The following is a 14,645-nucleotide window of genomic DNA, read 5'->3' on the forward strand; positions in this document are numbered from 1 at the left end:
CCTATCAACCACTGAGGAGATAAAGCCTTTGTATAAGGAATGAGGAAGCAATGAACACATTCAGCCTATCACAGGAGTAGCCCTGAGTGTTCCGAATTATAATTTCTTCATGTCACTGTACGTTATTGAGCCCAAGTAGCTCGCCGTGATCGTATAGTGGTTAGTACTCTGCGTTGTGGCCGCAGTAACCTCGGTTCGAATCCGAGTCACGGCATTGTGGTTGGCAATGTCACGGCAGTTGGGTTTTTCCTTTACAGAATTCCCAAATGTACCAGTTGTTTTTGTAAAATGTCTATTAAAAACAGATCCTTTTCAATATTTAAACGATCTAACAACAAATTATTTAAACACACATGATTATAAGATGTAGGTATACTGTACTTACTGACAATAATTATCGTTCTTGAACATATTTGCGGTAAGGGGAGCGGAGCTCTCCCCCAGGCCAATCAGAATGCAGATGAATGCAGTTGCAGTTGAGTGACCTGTGTTGTGGCTGTCTACAGGGAATGCACATATGTAGCTGTCTCGCAGCCGAATCCAGACGTCAATCGAAGACAGGTTTCAATGCAAATAGAGCAGTAAGTGCAGAGAAATGCTCACTCTCTAAAAATGGCATTTATACAATAGTAAGATTAAATCCAACCTCACCAGTAGATAGGATTTATCAATAAATAAATAAAGCTTCTCCTCTCTGATATGGAATTACCCCCCAAAAAGTATAAGGGAATACCCAATGCTAACCTATGAGAGGGGCAGACCTCACAGTAGTGAAAAATGTAATAGACTGTTTGATACTACTAGGACATACAAACTACCACAGTACATGTCTTACCTTTTACTTACATAGCATGATGCCCCTAGGACTACCTAGGGCCTACCTTAGGGGTTACTGATATGTAATAAAATTGGAGTTTAAGGCTTGGCAAGTAGTTTTAAATGCCAAGTCGAAGTGGCAGTACACTGCAGCACAGGCACTGCAGTAGCAGGCTTCAGACAGGTTTGAAATGCTATTTCTTTGGGCGGCACAATCAGTCCCTGGGTATATGGTATACCACTTTACAAGGGGCTTTCAAGTAAATTAAATCTGTCAGTCAGGTATACTCCAATTATACACATGATTAGGGAAGAAGCACGTGCACTTCAGCACTGATTAGTAGCGATAAAGTGATCAGAGTCCTAAAGCCAACAAAAAGATACAGCAAAATGCGGAGGTGCAAAGCAATAAGGTGGGGTTGGGACCACCTTAAGAATGCAAGGTCTAACAAAAACGAACTAAGGATAACATGAGTAAAACATCAGGTTTCTCTACAGCATTTGGTGAGACAAGTGGGCCTTCTTTTATCTTCCATAAATGCAATCCTTCCCGGACCCCTTTATTATATAGCTCTTCAAGGAAAAAATATAAAGCACTTACAAAGGAGCCTCAAATACTCAAAGATGGTAGACTTCTTTAATATGGGACATATACTAAAAGCAGCACGAAAACAGAGTGCAATAGGGTCCAAAAAACTTGAGTGACCCATGAGAGTATGCATGCAAGCCTATGGTATTCCAAACTAGAGATATACGCATGCAATTTTTGTTTTTAGGAGAGAATGTGCCTGCTGAAAAAAACATTATTTTTAAAAAGTGCATTGCAGAATATCAGGAATTTGCTGTGGGACACCTTGAAAACTTGCATACAGATTATGTGCACACACCTTGCAGTCAGTTGTTGTGGCCGAGTGGTTAAGGCGATGGACTAGAAATCCATTGGGGTCTCCCCGCGCAGGTTCGAATCCTGCCGACAACGAGAATCTTTTTAACATCGGCTACAATTTCAGAAATTAACCTTTAGTATTTCTTCCATGTCAGTTTTATAAATAGGTGGCTTATTTTGGTGTCACTATTGCCATATCACATATTTATTATCGCTCCCCCTTTCATATCTTTGCTATAACTCTCGTCCTTCATTAGCGCTGGTGCAAACGCTTCAAATTATTATACCCTGGCTCTCTCGGTCATACCTGTGCATGCATTTGAAACTTACTTTACCAATAAAAGAAGCAAATAGAGAAATAAAATAAAAAAAGTGCTAGCTGGATTAGGCAAACACACTTCATAAAACTGCATTTTCTTTTCTATTCTCCCCCGTGTTACAAGCTTAACTGCTCCCTGTGTAATTTCTCTTAACCTGCTGTTCCTGGAAGAGAATTTCATCTACAAGCTCTTTCTGTGTTTTTTCCTAGTCTTTTCTTTCCCTTTTCTTAGATTTGTAACTGTTCCTTTACGTGCTCTATTTAGGCGCCATTAATCTCATTTGAGCTCCTTGTACCTGCTGCTGTTTTCTCCACACCTCATACTGTCTTTTCCCTCTTTCTCTCTTTCTCTGCGGTTGGTGGCTACTTTCCAAAGCGTCTGATGCCCCAATGTTCCTTCGTCTTGTTGTCAGACGTGAATTTGAAAAGCAACAAAATTAACAAGCCTTTACCACTCACACATGGCAGAAGTTTATACTTTAATTCAATGAGCTAAGAAAAGTGTGTTGTGGGGCCCCTGTGAGAAGGTGGCCTGATATGCAGTGCTCACTATTCTAGTGAACACTATGTATCAGTCCAGCAACCCTTATTGATGATTGGTTGTAAGACAACCTTATAGACCAGCTATCCTAGTAGCGTGGATACGAGCAGTCTAAGGCTAAAGACTCGAGAGGGCGTGTTAAGCCAGCTATTATACCACACATATACCCCTTGAACACCAAGTGAAAGGACACCACACAAGTGTTATGAAAATAAACAGTTATTTATTAAGAATCACAACAGCCCTGTACTCTTTATGAGGACAGGGTACTAAGCACAAACCAAAACTCTTACAAAAATACTTAAGTTAGCACAGTATATACAAATGCCCGAGGGGCACGGAAAACCATATACTTGAAAAGTGGAATGCGAAATTACTAGCAGGTAAGTACAGTACTAATAGGCTTTGGAATCGCTAGGACTTGACTATAGAATCGTTAGATTACTTCTGGGAGACCCAGGGGACTCGGGTGCAGTGTGTGCACTCTCACGCGAGATGAGGGACAAAGTCTATGGTAGCTAGAAATTGCAAAGTTAGTGTTCTCGGGCGAACCCGACCTGGTAGGGAGAAAACAAAAGTAGATTCTGACCCTTGGATAGTGAGGCTATGCTGGGGCACCGAAATGCCGAAGTTACCTAGCCCTGGGGCTGCAGCTGCATAGGACTCAAAAGACGTCGGGAATCCTCGTTGACGGACCAGGAGCCTGGAAGAAAGAAGTTGCTGGCAGGCGACCAGTGAAGAAAGTTCGGTGGATCCAAGCCTGGATCGATGGAAGATGACACCTGAAAGCAGAGGGGACCAAGTTCGAGACTACTAGCCAGTAGTCAGTGGGCACCAGGAGGGCACCGGATGGTAGCCACCTCGATTAGGTGAGTGGGTGACGCTGTGCTCGAAGATCTCACGGACCAGGAGGCGTTGTCAGCGACCAGGAAGGAGGATCGAGCTGTCCCACGAAGATAGAAGCTGTCGGCGTCGCTGGACCCAGGATTGGGCAACAAAGCCTTGGCAAATTCAAGCCCACGCGGTGGACCTAAAATGGCATCTGGAGTGGACCAGGAGGGTCCGGGGTGCCTCTCTTCAAGAAGGAAGCAAGGGCCAGTCTGGAGCAACCAGACCAGCAGCAGTGATGTCGTCGGGCGTCGTTCAGAAGGCCACAAGCCAGCCGGCTAGTAGCCAAACAACGCGGTGCACAGCAAACAGCAGAAGGGCCCCACGCAGATCGTGGAGATGCAGGGAGGCTGACCTTGGGTGCTGGAGCTGCGCAGGGTTGGGGCTTCTCGGACCCCAAAGCACTCACCAGTGGAGGACACGGTGGGCTTGTTGTAAAGATGTCGTGCAGTCTTGGCGATCGTCGGTCCCTCGAGGTCTCGTCGCACTCACGGTTCTCAGCTTTGCTGTAGAAGTGAGTAGAGGTCAGAGGTGCCAGGGAAGCCGGGTCTCGTCGAGCTGGGTCGTCGGATTTGTGATGAAGGACTTGCAGCAGACCGCAGTGCTCTTTAGGATGGTGCCTGCGGATGCAGGGTGACTACTCCTTAGCCACAAGGGAGAATCTTGATGAAGAAATTTTGAAGTCCTTTCGCAGAAAGTCGTGTCTTGATTCCAAAGATGATCTAATTTGAACAGGGGGCCCGCTCCCATCTTTATACTAGAAAAGGGGGCTGACCCGGTGACTAGGTCCTGCCTATGGGTGGGACTAGGAGGGGGGTGGTTACACCCCTCTCCCCTGCCGGACTTCCCCAGGCCAGGGGCTGGTGTGCCCCTGGAACTGGTTCTGACTGGCCTATGCGTAGTGAGCACCGGGGTGCCACTCAGCAGTCACCTTCCTGAAAAGCCCTGCCTACCCAGGATACACAAAACCCTGTTTCGGATGGTGCTAGCACCGCCCCGGACAGGAAACCCTTTGTCCAAGCCTCCCTCGCTGGAAGGACTCCCAGCAGCAGGAGGTCAGACTCGTGTCTGTGGTGGCAGCATCCATTTTGTGGAGCTGAGGCTTTAGTTAACTTTAACCGGGGTTCACAGTTACATACATGTCGTGTCCCTCTAGAAGGGTGGAATGCTAACCCCGTCGCCAGAATTGGCGAGGGGTTAGTATTCCAATTCGTATGACACCTTACTCGACATGTTTTGATAAAGCAATACCAAAGTTGGCATTTAACCGCGAGGATTATAATGCACTTAAGAGTATATGGTATGCGATATCATGGAACAGCTATTAGGACTTGGTTCCGCAAGCTGCAGACGGGCTCAGCTCATGCCAGAGCACCATCTCACACGATTCCAAGCACTCTGCCTTCAGGATTGTCAAGGCCTGCCATAGGAGTGACTGATAGGAATCTGTGTGTCCATTTTAGGGTTAGGTATAGGTATACTACACCTACAGCAAAGGGTGATTACACGACTTTGCCCCAGCTGTCATGCAGCCAGTTGTGTCAAATTTAGGAGGCCAGCCAGGGGTGGCATAATACATGCTGCAGCCCCTGGCAGCCCTGGGTACACCTATGCCCTGAGTTACAGGGTCTGATAAGGTGGCCCAGTACCAATTGGAAATGTACCTAGGGTACATGGAATCCATTTTAAAGAGAGAGCAGTAGGCCTGGGGTCCTGATTGGCAGGGTCCCAGGTCGACTATGTCCAAAACCAGCTAAAAAACAGGCCAAAAAGTTGGGGGCAACCATAGTCAGGATGTACCTTCCTACACAACCCCCCCCCCCAAACGAAAGGAGATAAGGCTATCCTTGTCCAGGTAAGCCTCTATTACCTAAGTGGCCATATAAGGAAGGACCAGCTCTGGCTTGGTTTCCCCCTGTGTCATGGTCCACTAGGCAACCCCTCACCCTAAGTGTATCTGAGGGTCTCCACCATAGGGAATCTCTGCCTTTGGTGTGTCTTGGGAAAGAAGAAGGCTGATGCTGGGGTGGAGTACTGAAGTGAGGCTCCTCTACCTTTGGGCTCAACTTCCTCCAATCACAAATCATCATGTGTGCCTTTCTTTCTTTAGCTGAAATACACTGAGCTCTCAGGGTCAGCCTCTGGCTACCTAAAGCTGGAGGCTGAGTCCCTCTGTTTGGCTTACTGGAGGGACAGGTCAGGTCTGGGGTTTTTAGGCCCCATGTTTGGCTGTGCCCAACAGTGTCCAGCTGTGGGAGTTCCCTAACTACTTTTAAGGGGGATCCCTCAGGAGTCTGTTCTATTTTCACTTGGCTAGGTTTACCAGCTTCAGTGATCCTAATCTGCTAATTAAGGGGTTCTTTTGGACAGGGGGCCCTTTGGGGTCCACCACTGGCCTCCCTGATCTCTTCAGCCCTGGGCTGACTGAGGCAGGGTAGAGAGGGGCAGGTTACCTGCTCCAGACTGGGTCCCACCTGGGAAGGGTCCACTGCCATCAGGGGCTCTGCCAGGCTAGGCCTGACTACCTCTGGGGCAGTTCCTTCAACAGGGGTAGAGTCAGTTCCCTGAGGAGGCTGGCTCTCACCTTGTGTCTGGGAGGGGGAAGACTCTTCTTCCTCCTCAATGCTCTCTGTTTGAGTGGAGTGATCCATTGTTTCAGGCTTCACAACCTCACTATCTGTTTGAGTGGAGGCTGAGACCATTTCAACCTTGCCAACCTTTTCAGGAGGGCACTCAGTTTGTGTTTGGGCTGTGACTGTCACAGTCCTCCTATCCTGCTCTGGAAAGTCTGTCTGAGCCTGGGCAGTGGCTACCCCTGCCCTTCCAACCTTTTCAGGGAGGAATGGTGCTTGGACTGGGGCTGTAGCTATTACTGCCCCACTAACCTGTCTGGATAGGCCTATCATTCTGGAGTGAGTTTCTTGTTCCACCTCAGCCCATGCTGAGAGTTCCAGGTCATTCCCCAGTAAGCAATCTACAGGTAGGTTATCTGTCACTGCCACTCTCATGGGCCCTGTGACATTACCCCAGCTGAGCTTGACTACTGCCATGGGATGCCTTCTCTTCACTCCATGGATGTCTGTCACCTGATAAGTAAAACCAGGGGTCAGTTGAGCAGAGGGGACCAGATGGTCACTCACCATGGTGAGGCTGGCCCCTGTGTCTCTGAATGCCTCAACTTTCTGACCATTCAATAAAACTTCTTGTCTATACTTTCCCAAAATGTGGGGTCCAGTAGTGAAGTTGGCAAACCCCATGCCAGTCTCACAGACAAGAGTGTGGTCAGGGAACCTGGCTAGGCCATAGTCCTCCTGATTGCCCAAAGTAATGCCCACCACATTCTTGGGGGCACTCCCACCACCTGGGGGATTACCACTAGTGGTAACAGGAGGTTTAGGAGTATTACCTGGGGGTATATTTCCCTTATTACCATTTTTAGGGCAACTGGCATCACTTTTGTAATGACCCACCTGTTTACAGGTATGGCAATAAGGTTTCTTCTGTTCTGAAGGAGTGTTCTGGGACCCACCACCCTTGTTGGAGTTTTGGGGCCCTTGGGAAGTCTTCTCTGTGGATTTATCCCCACCCTTCTCTTGAGGCTTGGTTGATTCCTTTTTCTGGTCACCACCCTGGTTTTTAGGCCTAACCCTGGTTCTGACCCATTTGTCTGCCCTCTTACCCAATTCCTGTGGAGAGGTCAACTCAGAGTCTACCAGGTGCTGATGTAATAACTGGTTCTGACAATTATTTAAGATTTGCTCCCTCATAATTAGATTATACAATCCTTTAAAATCAGTAACCTTACTACCCAGTAGCCAGCCTTCAAAAGCCTTAGTGGCACAATCAACAAAGTCAGTCCAATCTTGAGACTGAGTTTTCTGGGTGTCTCTGAACAGCATCCTGTATTGTTCAGTGGTTAAACCAAACCCATCAACCAGTGTATTCTTCAAGATTTTGTAATTGTTAGCATCCTCCACCCTTGTGGTGAGGAGCTTATCTCTACCTTTACCATCAAAGGAGAGCCACAAGATAGCTGCCCACTGACTTTGGGGAACACCCTGCACAGTGCAGGCTCTCTCCAAAGCAGTAATCCATTTGTGGATGTCATCCCCTTCTTTAAAGGGGGGCACTATCTTATTCAGGTGCTTTGTATCAAAACTCCTTTCCCTATTGCTAGGTTTATTGCTGCCACCAGTGGGCTGTAGCCCACATAATTCTTGCTCTCTAGCAAGGGCAAGTCTCTCTTTGGCCAGGGCAAGTTCTTCCCTTTCAATCCTCAGTTTGATTGCCCTTTCTTCAGCTTCATACACTCTCCTCTTAGGGGAAGACATCCCTCTGTGAGAAGAGTTGAGAGAGCCATTGGTTCGAAAGGATCTGTTAGAGCCTCTTGATAGAGACCTAACTCGCCCATTCCCAATGTTAAGCTGACCTGAGAGTGGGCCCAGGGGTCCCCTAGTACCAAGCTCATGTCTGCTTAAGTTGGACCTGGTTAGTCTACTGACTTCTACCTGTCCCTTATCTGCCTCATCCCCTGACAACTGGTCCTCATCCTCATCCTCAGCATCATCTGCTTCCTGGAGGGGATGTTCCTGGCTATCAAAGGGTCCCTGTAAGGAGGGCAAACTTCCTTCTGGATTAGAAGGGTCTGGGTTACCAGCCCTACTGGCATCATAAGCCTCTAAGAGACCAATCAGAAAGGAAGTGGTGGGGTTAGACCCCTGTTTTAGTTTCTGAAGAGTACACACTTGTCTCATCTCATGGAAGCTAAGAGCAGCATATTTTGAAGTAAGGACCTGTGGAGGGTCCACTGACACAAGGGGATACTCAGAGTTTCCTCCTTTGTCTGACTTGCTGATTCTAGTGTGGTGTAAGTGATGCACCTACCTACACTATGTGTTTGCCTACTGATCCCTTGCTAAGAGTTGCAGCCAAGGTGTGCTAAGCCTTGAGGAGCTACAACAGCTGGTTCAGTAGAACTCAGAGTATTCTAAGCTTAGTTATATGTACTAACAGTACTTATGTGATCTTTCAACAAGATATTCTTAGGATACGTGTGGCAAAACAACAGCAAGCTCAAATCCCACCGCTGCCACCAATGTGAGAAGGTGGCCTGATATGCAGTGCTCACTATTCTAGTGAACACTATGTATCAGTCCAGCAACCCTTATTGATGATTGGTATTTAGTATTTGTTTATTGCACAGTTAATAAAAACTCACAATTTTACACAAAAATTAAAAATAGAAATTAAAAGTCTTTTGACTATGTAAAACTTTTCCTGGCAAAAAGATGTTACACTTTAATAAAATCTCAAAGAGTCTATAGTCAGGTAGTGGGTCTTCCTATTGATCACTGCTATTTTTTAGTTGGAGTTCTTGTAGTTATAAGGCAGTTGCAGGATCTCTATTCCCCTGATTTAATTAATTTTCGCTCAGTAATCTTCATAGTTTTGTTAAGGGTCGTTTGAGAAGACTGCCTTTATCCCAGTGCGGTTGGTTGTTCGCGTCCTTATACTGTTTCATTTAATTTTTTGGCCACTATTTCAAAATATTTAACTGTTCTACAGTTTAGCTGGGTCTCGTTGGGGTTGAAGCAGAGCATTACTGCTTGCCTGCATGATCTTACACCCTTCTGGTTCCATAGTGGCCGGAGCATTGACCGCCTTACATCCACTAAAGCTTTACAGATGCATATAATATGTATAAGATCCTCCTTTGCGGATTGACAAAGGCGACATGCGTTTGATGGATCAGGCCTTTTCCAAGGTTCCAGGTGATGTGCTATGGGTATGTTGCCTAAGCGCATATTTAAGAACTTGCTTTTTATTTTTTGTGTAAGTCCCCTTGATAGGTATTCTTGTGGCTTTATGGCTCCATACCCTTCGAGCACTACCCATCCGTGTGCTCTCCTGGTCAGGGTGGCTCTGTCCTCGAGTGAAGAGACCAGTTTTGTGACCTTTGTCACAGTTTTCTTGAAAGTCCCAAAGTCCGTCCTTGTTTCCCAAAGCATGTTTAATCCTAGGCTCTCCAATGAATTTGTTAGGTATGCCCTTGCTGGGGAGATTTCTTTGGCGTGAAGCTCTGTCCATAAGTTCGCATTTAACGATCCTTGCTCCGATTCTTTGATTTTGCGCCAACTTTTTACATATTGTCCTTTCCTCTCCACAGATTGTTTCAATAGTCCGAATTCAAGACGAATTTGAGCAGGCGAGGAGTTTTTAGGGAGATGGAAAATTGCCCTGTATGCACGGCTGATAGTTTTGTCCAAAGTGCTTGCATCTTTACCCCGCATTGATTCGCTGCCATAGGAGAGCATTGGCAGTAGGCGAGCTTTTATTACCTGTAGAAGTGGCGCTAATGTCCTGTCGGGAAGGACTTTCTGCAAGGGCCTTATTGATAGTTGAAAAGTCAAGCCCTTCCTACAGATGGCGTCTAGTTGGTGCTTGGAGGAGCCATTGCCCTCTATTGTAACTCCTAGATATTTATATGAGGCTACCAGTTCCAGTCTTTGTTTATCCAGGTACCATGCGGGCTTCTGTTTTTTATTATAGTTCATTGGCATGACCTTAGTTTTGTCCAGGTTTATTGTTAAGGAGTTTGCTTTGGAAAATGTGTTTGTTTTATCTAGAAGGTTTTGAAGGCCGATAGGAGACCGGCTGATAAGGACCAGGTCATCTGCGTAAAGCAGATTTGAGAGCGTGATATTTCCTAACCGGGGTGCGTGTGATGTAACTGTTTCTAACTCTTCAGGAAGATCAGCGAGGAAGAGGTTGAACAGTGTTGGCGCTAGGACGCAGCCCTGCTTTAGGCCTTTGCTGGTCTTTATTTTCCTCGAAAGATGTGTGCCAGATCCCAGTTTTATTTGGACCCATGTATCGGTGTGCAGCAATTCCAGCTGCTGTAGAAGGGGGCCGGGGATTCCCCATGAGCTCAGTTTCCGCCATAGTTTATGTCGGTCTACATGGTCGAATGCGGCACTGTAGTCAATGAAACACACGAACAGAGAGCTTTTTGCCGTTTTTGCTGCGTCGGACAGTAGGGTTAGTGCCATGATGTTGGTTAAAGTTCCCTGGCCCGTCCGAAAGCCCGTCTGAGTGACTGGGATGATGTTCTCTTTTGTTGCCCATGTTGTTAGATCCTTCAAAATGAGGCTTGCATAGTACTTCGCTTCTACATCTATCAGGGCAATCAACCGGTAACTGCTTGGGTCGATCCTTGCGCCTTTTTTATAGATTGGGCTTATTATCGACCCTCTCCAAGATGCTGGTATTTTTCCTATTTCCCTTGCTTCATAGAATATTGGGATCAGTGTGGAGCACCAAAAGGCCGGGTCCTGTTTGTATAATATTGGAGGGATCCCGTTTGGTCCTGGCGCCCCCTCGAGTTTTCCCTTTGAGATTTGTTTGAGGATTGTGTCTGTTGTTTCTTGGGCCGATTGTCCGGGTTCTGTTTTACTAGAAACGACTATCTTGGGGCCGGCTTCGTTCTCTGCTAGGATACAGGGCCCAGTTGTTTTCATGTTTGATGCTTGGTTTTCTTTATAGGCGGGTGTGTCATTTTTTCCCGGTTGGCGGGAAGCTCCCTCTTCCGAATTTGTCCCTCCGGCTTTCTTTTTTGCGGGGTCAGTTGTGTTAAAGTGAGTTGTTAAGTAGTTGGCCCAGACTGATTCCGGTATTTCAGAGGTAATACCTTTGTGGTCTGGGTGTTGGAGCCTGTGAATCATCTTCCAAAAGCTAGAGCTATTCTTCTGTTTTGAGTTGTGTAGAATTTTTGCCCATAGGTCTTCGTTTAGTTCCCGCTTCCTTTGCCAAGTTTTCTTTTGTAGCAGTGCCTTTGACCTGCGTAACTGCAGTTGGATTTCCGGATTGTTTGGATCTTGCCGGAGCTGTTTGAGGATCTTCTTTATTTCGAACTTGATATTTTTTGTTTCTACTGTTGTTACTTTACCAAACATATGCCTAGTGGTGTTCCCTTTTTGGTCTTTCTTCCTTTTGGCATGTTTTTCTCCTAGTACCGTTGTAAATTTTTCCCATAAGGTAATGGGGTTGTCGGTCGTATTGTGTATTACTTGTATTATTGTTTTTGCACTGTTTGTGAGAGTTTCTATGTCCGAGATCTTACATCGTAAACGTTTGTAGTCGGTAGTATGTTCTGTGCACATACTTCTGATTTCGGTTGCTTCGTTCTTACAGTTTAATGCTAAGTTGGCTTCTAGCGGCAAGTGGTCGCTCTGGGCTCTGTCGCCTATCTTAAATTCTTGTACATTGTCATACAACGGGAGTGTAACTAGAATAAAGTCTAAATAGGATGAGGCAAATTACGAGTATTGATGATTGGTTGTAAGTCAACCTTATAGACCAGCTATCCTAGTAGCGTGGATACGAGCAGTCTAAGGCTAAAGACTCGAGAGGGCGTGTTAAGCCAGCTGTTATACCACACATATACCCCTTGAACACCAAGTGAAAGGACACCACACAAGTGTTATGAAAATAAACAGTTATTTATTAAGAATCACAACAGCCCTGTACTCTTTATGAGGACAGGGTACTAAGCACAAACCAAAACTCTTACAAAAATACTTAAGTTAGCACAGTATATACAAATGCCCGAGGGGCACGGAAAACCATATACTTGAAAAGTGGAATGCGAAATTACTAGCAGGTAAGTACAGTACTAATAGGCTTTGGAATCGCTAGGACTTGACTATAGAATCGTTAGATTACTTCTGGGAGACCCAGGGGACTCGGGTGCAGTGTGTGCACTCTCACGCGAGATGCGGGACAAAGTCTATGGTAGCTAGAAATTGCAAAGTTAGTGTTCTCGGGCGAACCCGACCTGGTAGGGAGAAAACGAAAGTAGATTCTGACCCTTGGATAGTGAGGCTATGCTGGGGCACCGAAATGCCGAAGTTACCTAGCCCAGGGGCTGCAGCTGCATAGGACTCAAAAGACGTCGGGAATCCTCGTTGACGGACCAGGAGCCTGGAAGAAAGAAGTTGCTGGCAGGCGACCAGTGAAGAAAGTTCGGTGGATCCAAGCCTGGATCGATGGAAGATGACACCTGAAAGCAGAGGGGACCAAGTTCGAGACTACTAGCCAGTAGTCAGTGGGCACCAGGAGGGCACCGGATGGTAGCCACCTCGATTAGGTGAGTGGGTGACGCTGTGCTCGAAGATCTCACGGACCAGGAGGCGTTGTCGGCGACCAGGAAGGAGGATCGAGCTATCCCACGAAGATAGAAGCTGTCGGCGTCGCTGGACCCAGGATTGGGCAACAAAGCCTTGGCAAATTCAAGCCCACGCGGTGGACCTAAAATGGCGTCTGGAGTGGACCAGGAGGGTCCGGGGTGCGTCTTTTCAAGAAGGAAGCAAGGGCCAGTCTGGAGCAACCAGACCAGCAGCAGTGATGTCGTCGGGCGTCGTTCAGAAGGCCACAAGCCAGCCGGCTAGTAGCCAAACAACGCGGTGCACAGCAAACAGCAGAAGGGCCCCACGCAGATCGTGGAGATGCAGGGAGGCTGACCTTGGGTGCTGGAGCTGCGCAGGGTCGGGGCTTCTTGGACCCCAAAGCACTCACCAGTGGAGGACACGGTGGGCTTGTTGTAAAGATGTCGTGCAGTCTTGGCGATCGTCGGTCCCTCGAGGTCTCGTCGCACTCACGGTTCTCAGCTTTGCTGTAGAGGTGAGTAGAGGTCAGAGGTGCCAGGGAAGCCGGGTCTCGTCGAGCTGGGTCGTCGGATTCGTGATGAAGGACTTGCAGCAGACCGCAGTGCTCTTTAGGATGGTGCCTGCGGATGCAGGGTGACTACTCCTTAGCCACAAGGGAGAATCTTGATGAAGAAATCTTGAAGTCCTTTCGCAGAAAGTCGTGTCTTGATTCCAAAGATGATCTAATTTGAACAGGGGGCCCGCTCCCATCTTTATACTAGAAAAGGGGGCTGACCCGGTGACTAGGTCCTGCCTATGGGTGGGACTAGGAGGGGGGTGGTTACACCCCTCTCCCCTGCCGGACTTCCCCAGGCCAGGGGCTGGTGTGCCCCTGGAACTGGTTCTGACTGGCCTATACGTAGTGAGCACCGGGGTGCCACTCAGCAGTCACCTTCCTGAAAAGCCCTGCCTACCCAGGATACACAAAACCCTGTCTGGGATGGTGCTAGCACTGCCCCGGACAGGAAACCCTTTGTCCAAGCCTCCCTCGCTGGAAGGACTCCCAGCAGCAGGAGGTCAGACTCGTGTCTGTGGTGGCAGCATCCATTTTGTGGAGCTGAGGCTTTAGTTAACTTTAACCGGGGTTCAAAGTTACATACATGTCGTGTCCCTCTAGAAGGGTGGAATGCTAACCCCGTCGCCAGAATTGGCGAGGGGTTAGTATTCCAATTCGTATGACACCTTACTCGACATGTTTTGATAAAGCCATACCAAAGTTGGCATTTAACCGCGAGGATTATAATGCACTTAAGAGTATATGGTATGCGATATCATGGAACAGCTATTAGGACTTGGTTCCGCAAGCTGCAGACAGGCTCAGCTCATGCCAGAGCACCATCTCACACGATTCCAAGCACTCTGCCTTCAGGATTGTCAAGGCCTGCCATAGGAGTGACTGATAGGAATCTGTGTGTCCATTTTAGGGTTAGGTATAGGTATACTACACCTACAGCAAAGGGTGATTACACAACTTTGCCCCAGCTGTCATGCAGCCAGTTGTGTCAAATTTAGGAGGCCAGCCAGGGGTGGCATAATACATGCTGCAGCCCCTGGCAGCCCTGGGTACACCTATGCCCTGAGTTACAGGGTCTGATAAGGTGGCCCAGTACCAATTGGAAATGTACCTAGGGTACATGGAATCCATTTTAAAGAGAGAGCAGTAGGCCTGGGGTCCCGATTGGCAGGGTCCCAGGTCGACTATGTCCAAAACCAGCTAAAACACAGGGCAAAAAGTTGGGGGCAACCATAGTCAGGATGTACCTTCCTACAGCCCCTACGAGCCATGGTGCTTGCTTCATCATAATTAGGCATGCAGTCATTAGCCACAGCTCTGATTATGGGTCACTGAGGTCAGTTTCAATCATTCCTCAAAAACCTAACCATGCAGTCCCCCTTAACTGTGTAGTCATCTTGCTTTACTGCTGTTTGTGTGATTAGCTGGGAGGAGCTCACGGCAGCATCCTCCCAAGAAAAGTGTAGATGGACCGTTCC

The 14,645-nt window shown here is 47.5% G+C and overlaps 2 non-coding genes across 2 annotated transcripts; both read left to right on the forward strand.

The window, feature by feature from the left end:
* The first annotated feature begins 142 nt into the window (after positions 1-142).
* Positions 143-214, forward strand: TRNAH-GUG (transfer RNA histidin (anticodon GUG)). The gene has a single exon. It is a non-coding gene; the product is annotated as a tRNA-His (tRNA).
* A 1,499-nt stretch (positions 215-1,713) lies between these two features.
* TRNAS-AGA (transfer RNA serine (anticodon AGA)) lies at positions 1,714-1,795 on the forward strand. Its single transcript has one exon. It is a non-coding gene; the product is annotated as a tRNA-Ser (tRNA).
* The last annotated feature ends 12,850 nt before the right edge of the window (positions 1,796-14,645 follow it).

This window comes from Lissotriton vulgaris, unplaced genomic scaffold (genome assembly GCF_964263255.1).
Source record: "Lissotriton vulgaris unplaced genomic scaffold, aLisVul1.2 SCAFFOLD_301, whole genome shotgun sequence".
Classification (NCBI taxonomy): Eukaryota; Metazoa; Chordata; class Amphibia; order Caudata; family Salamandridae; genus Lissotriton; species Lissotriton vulgaris.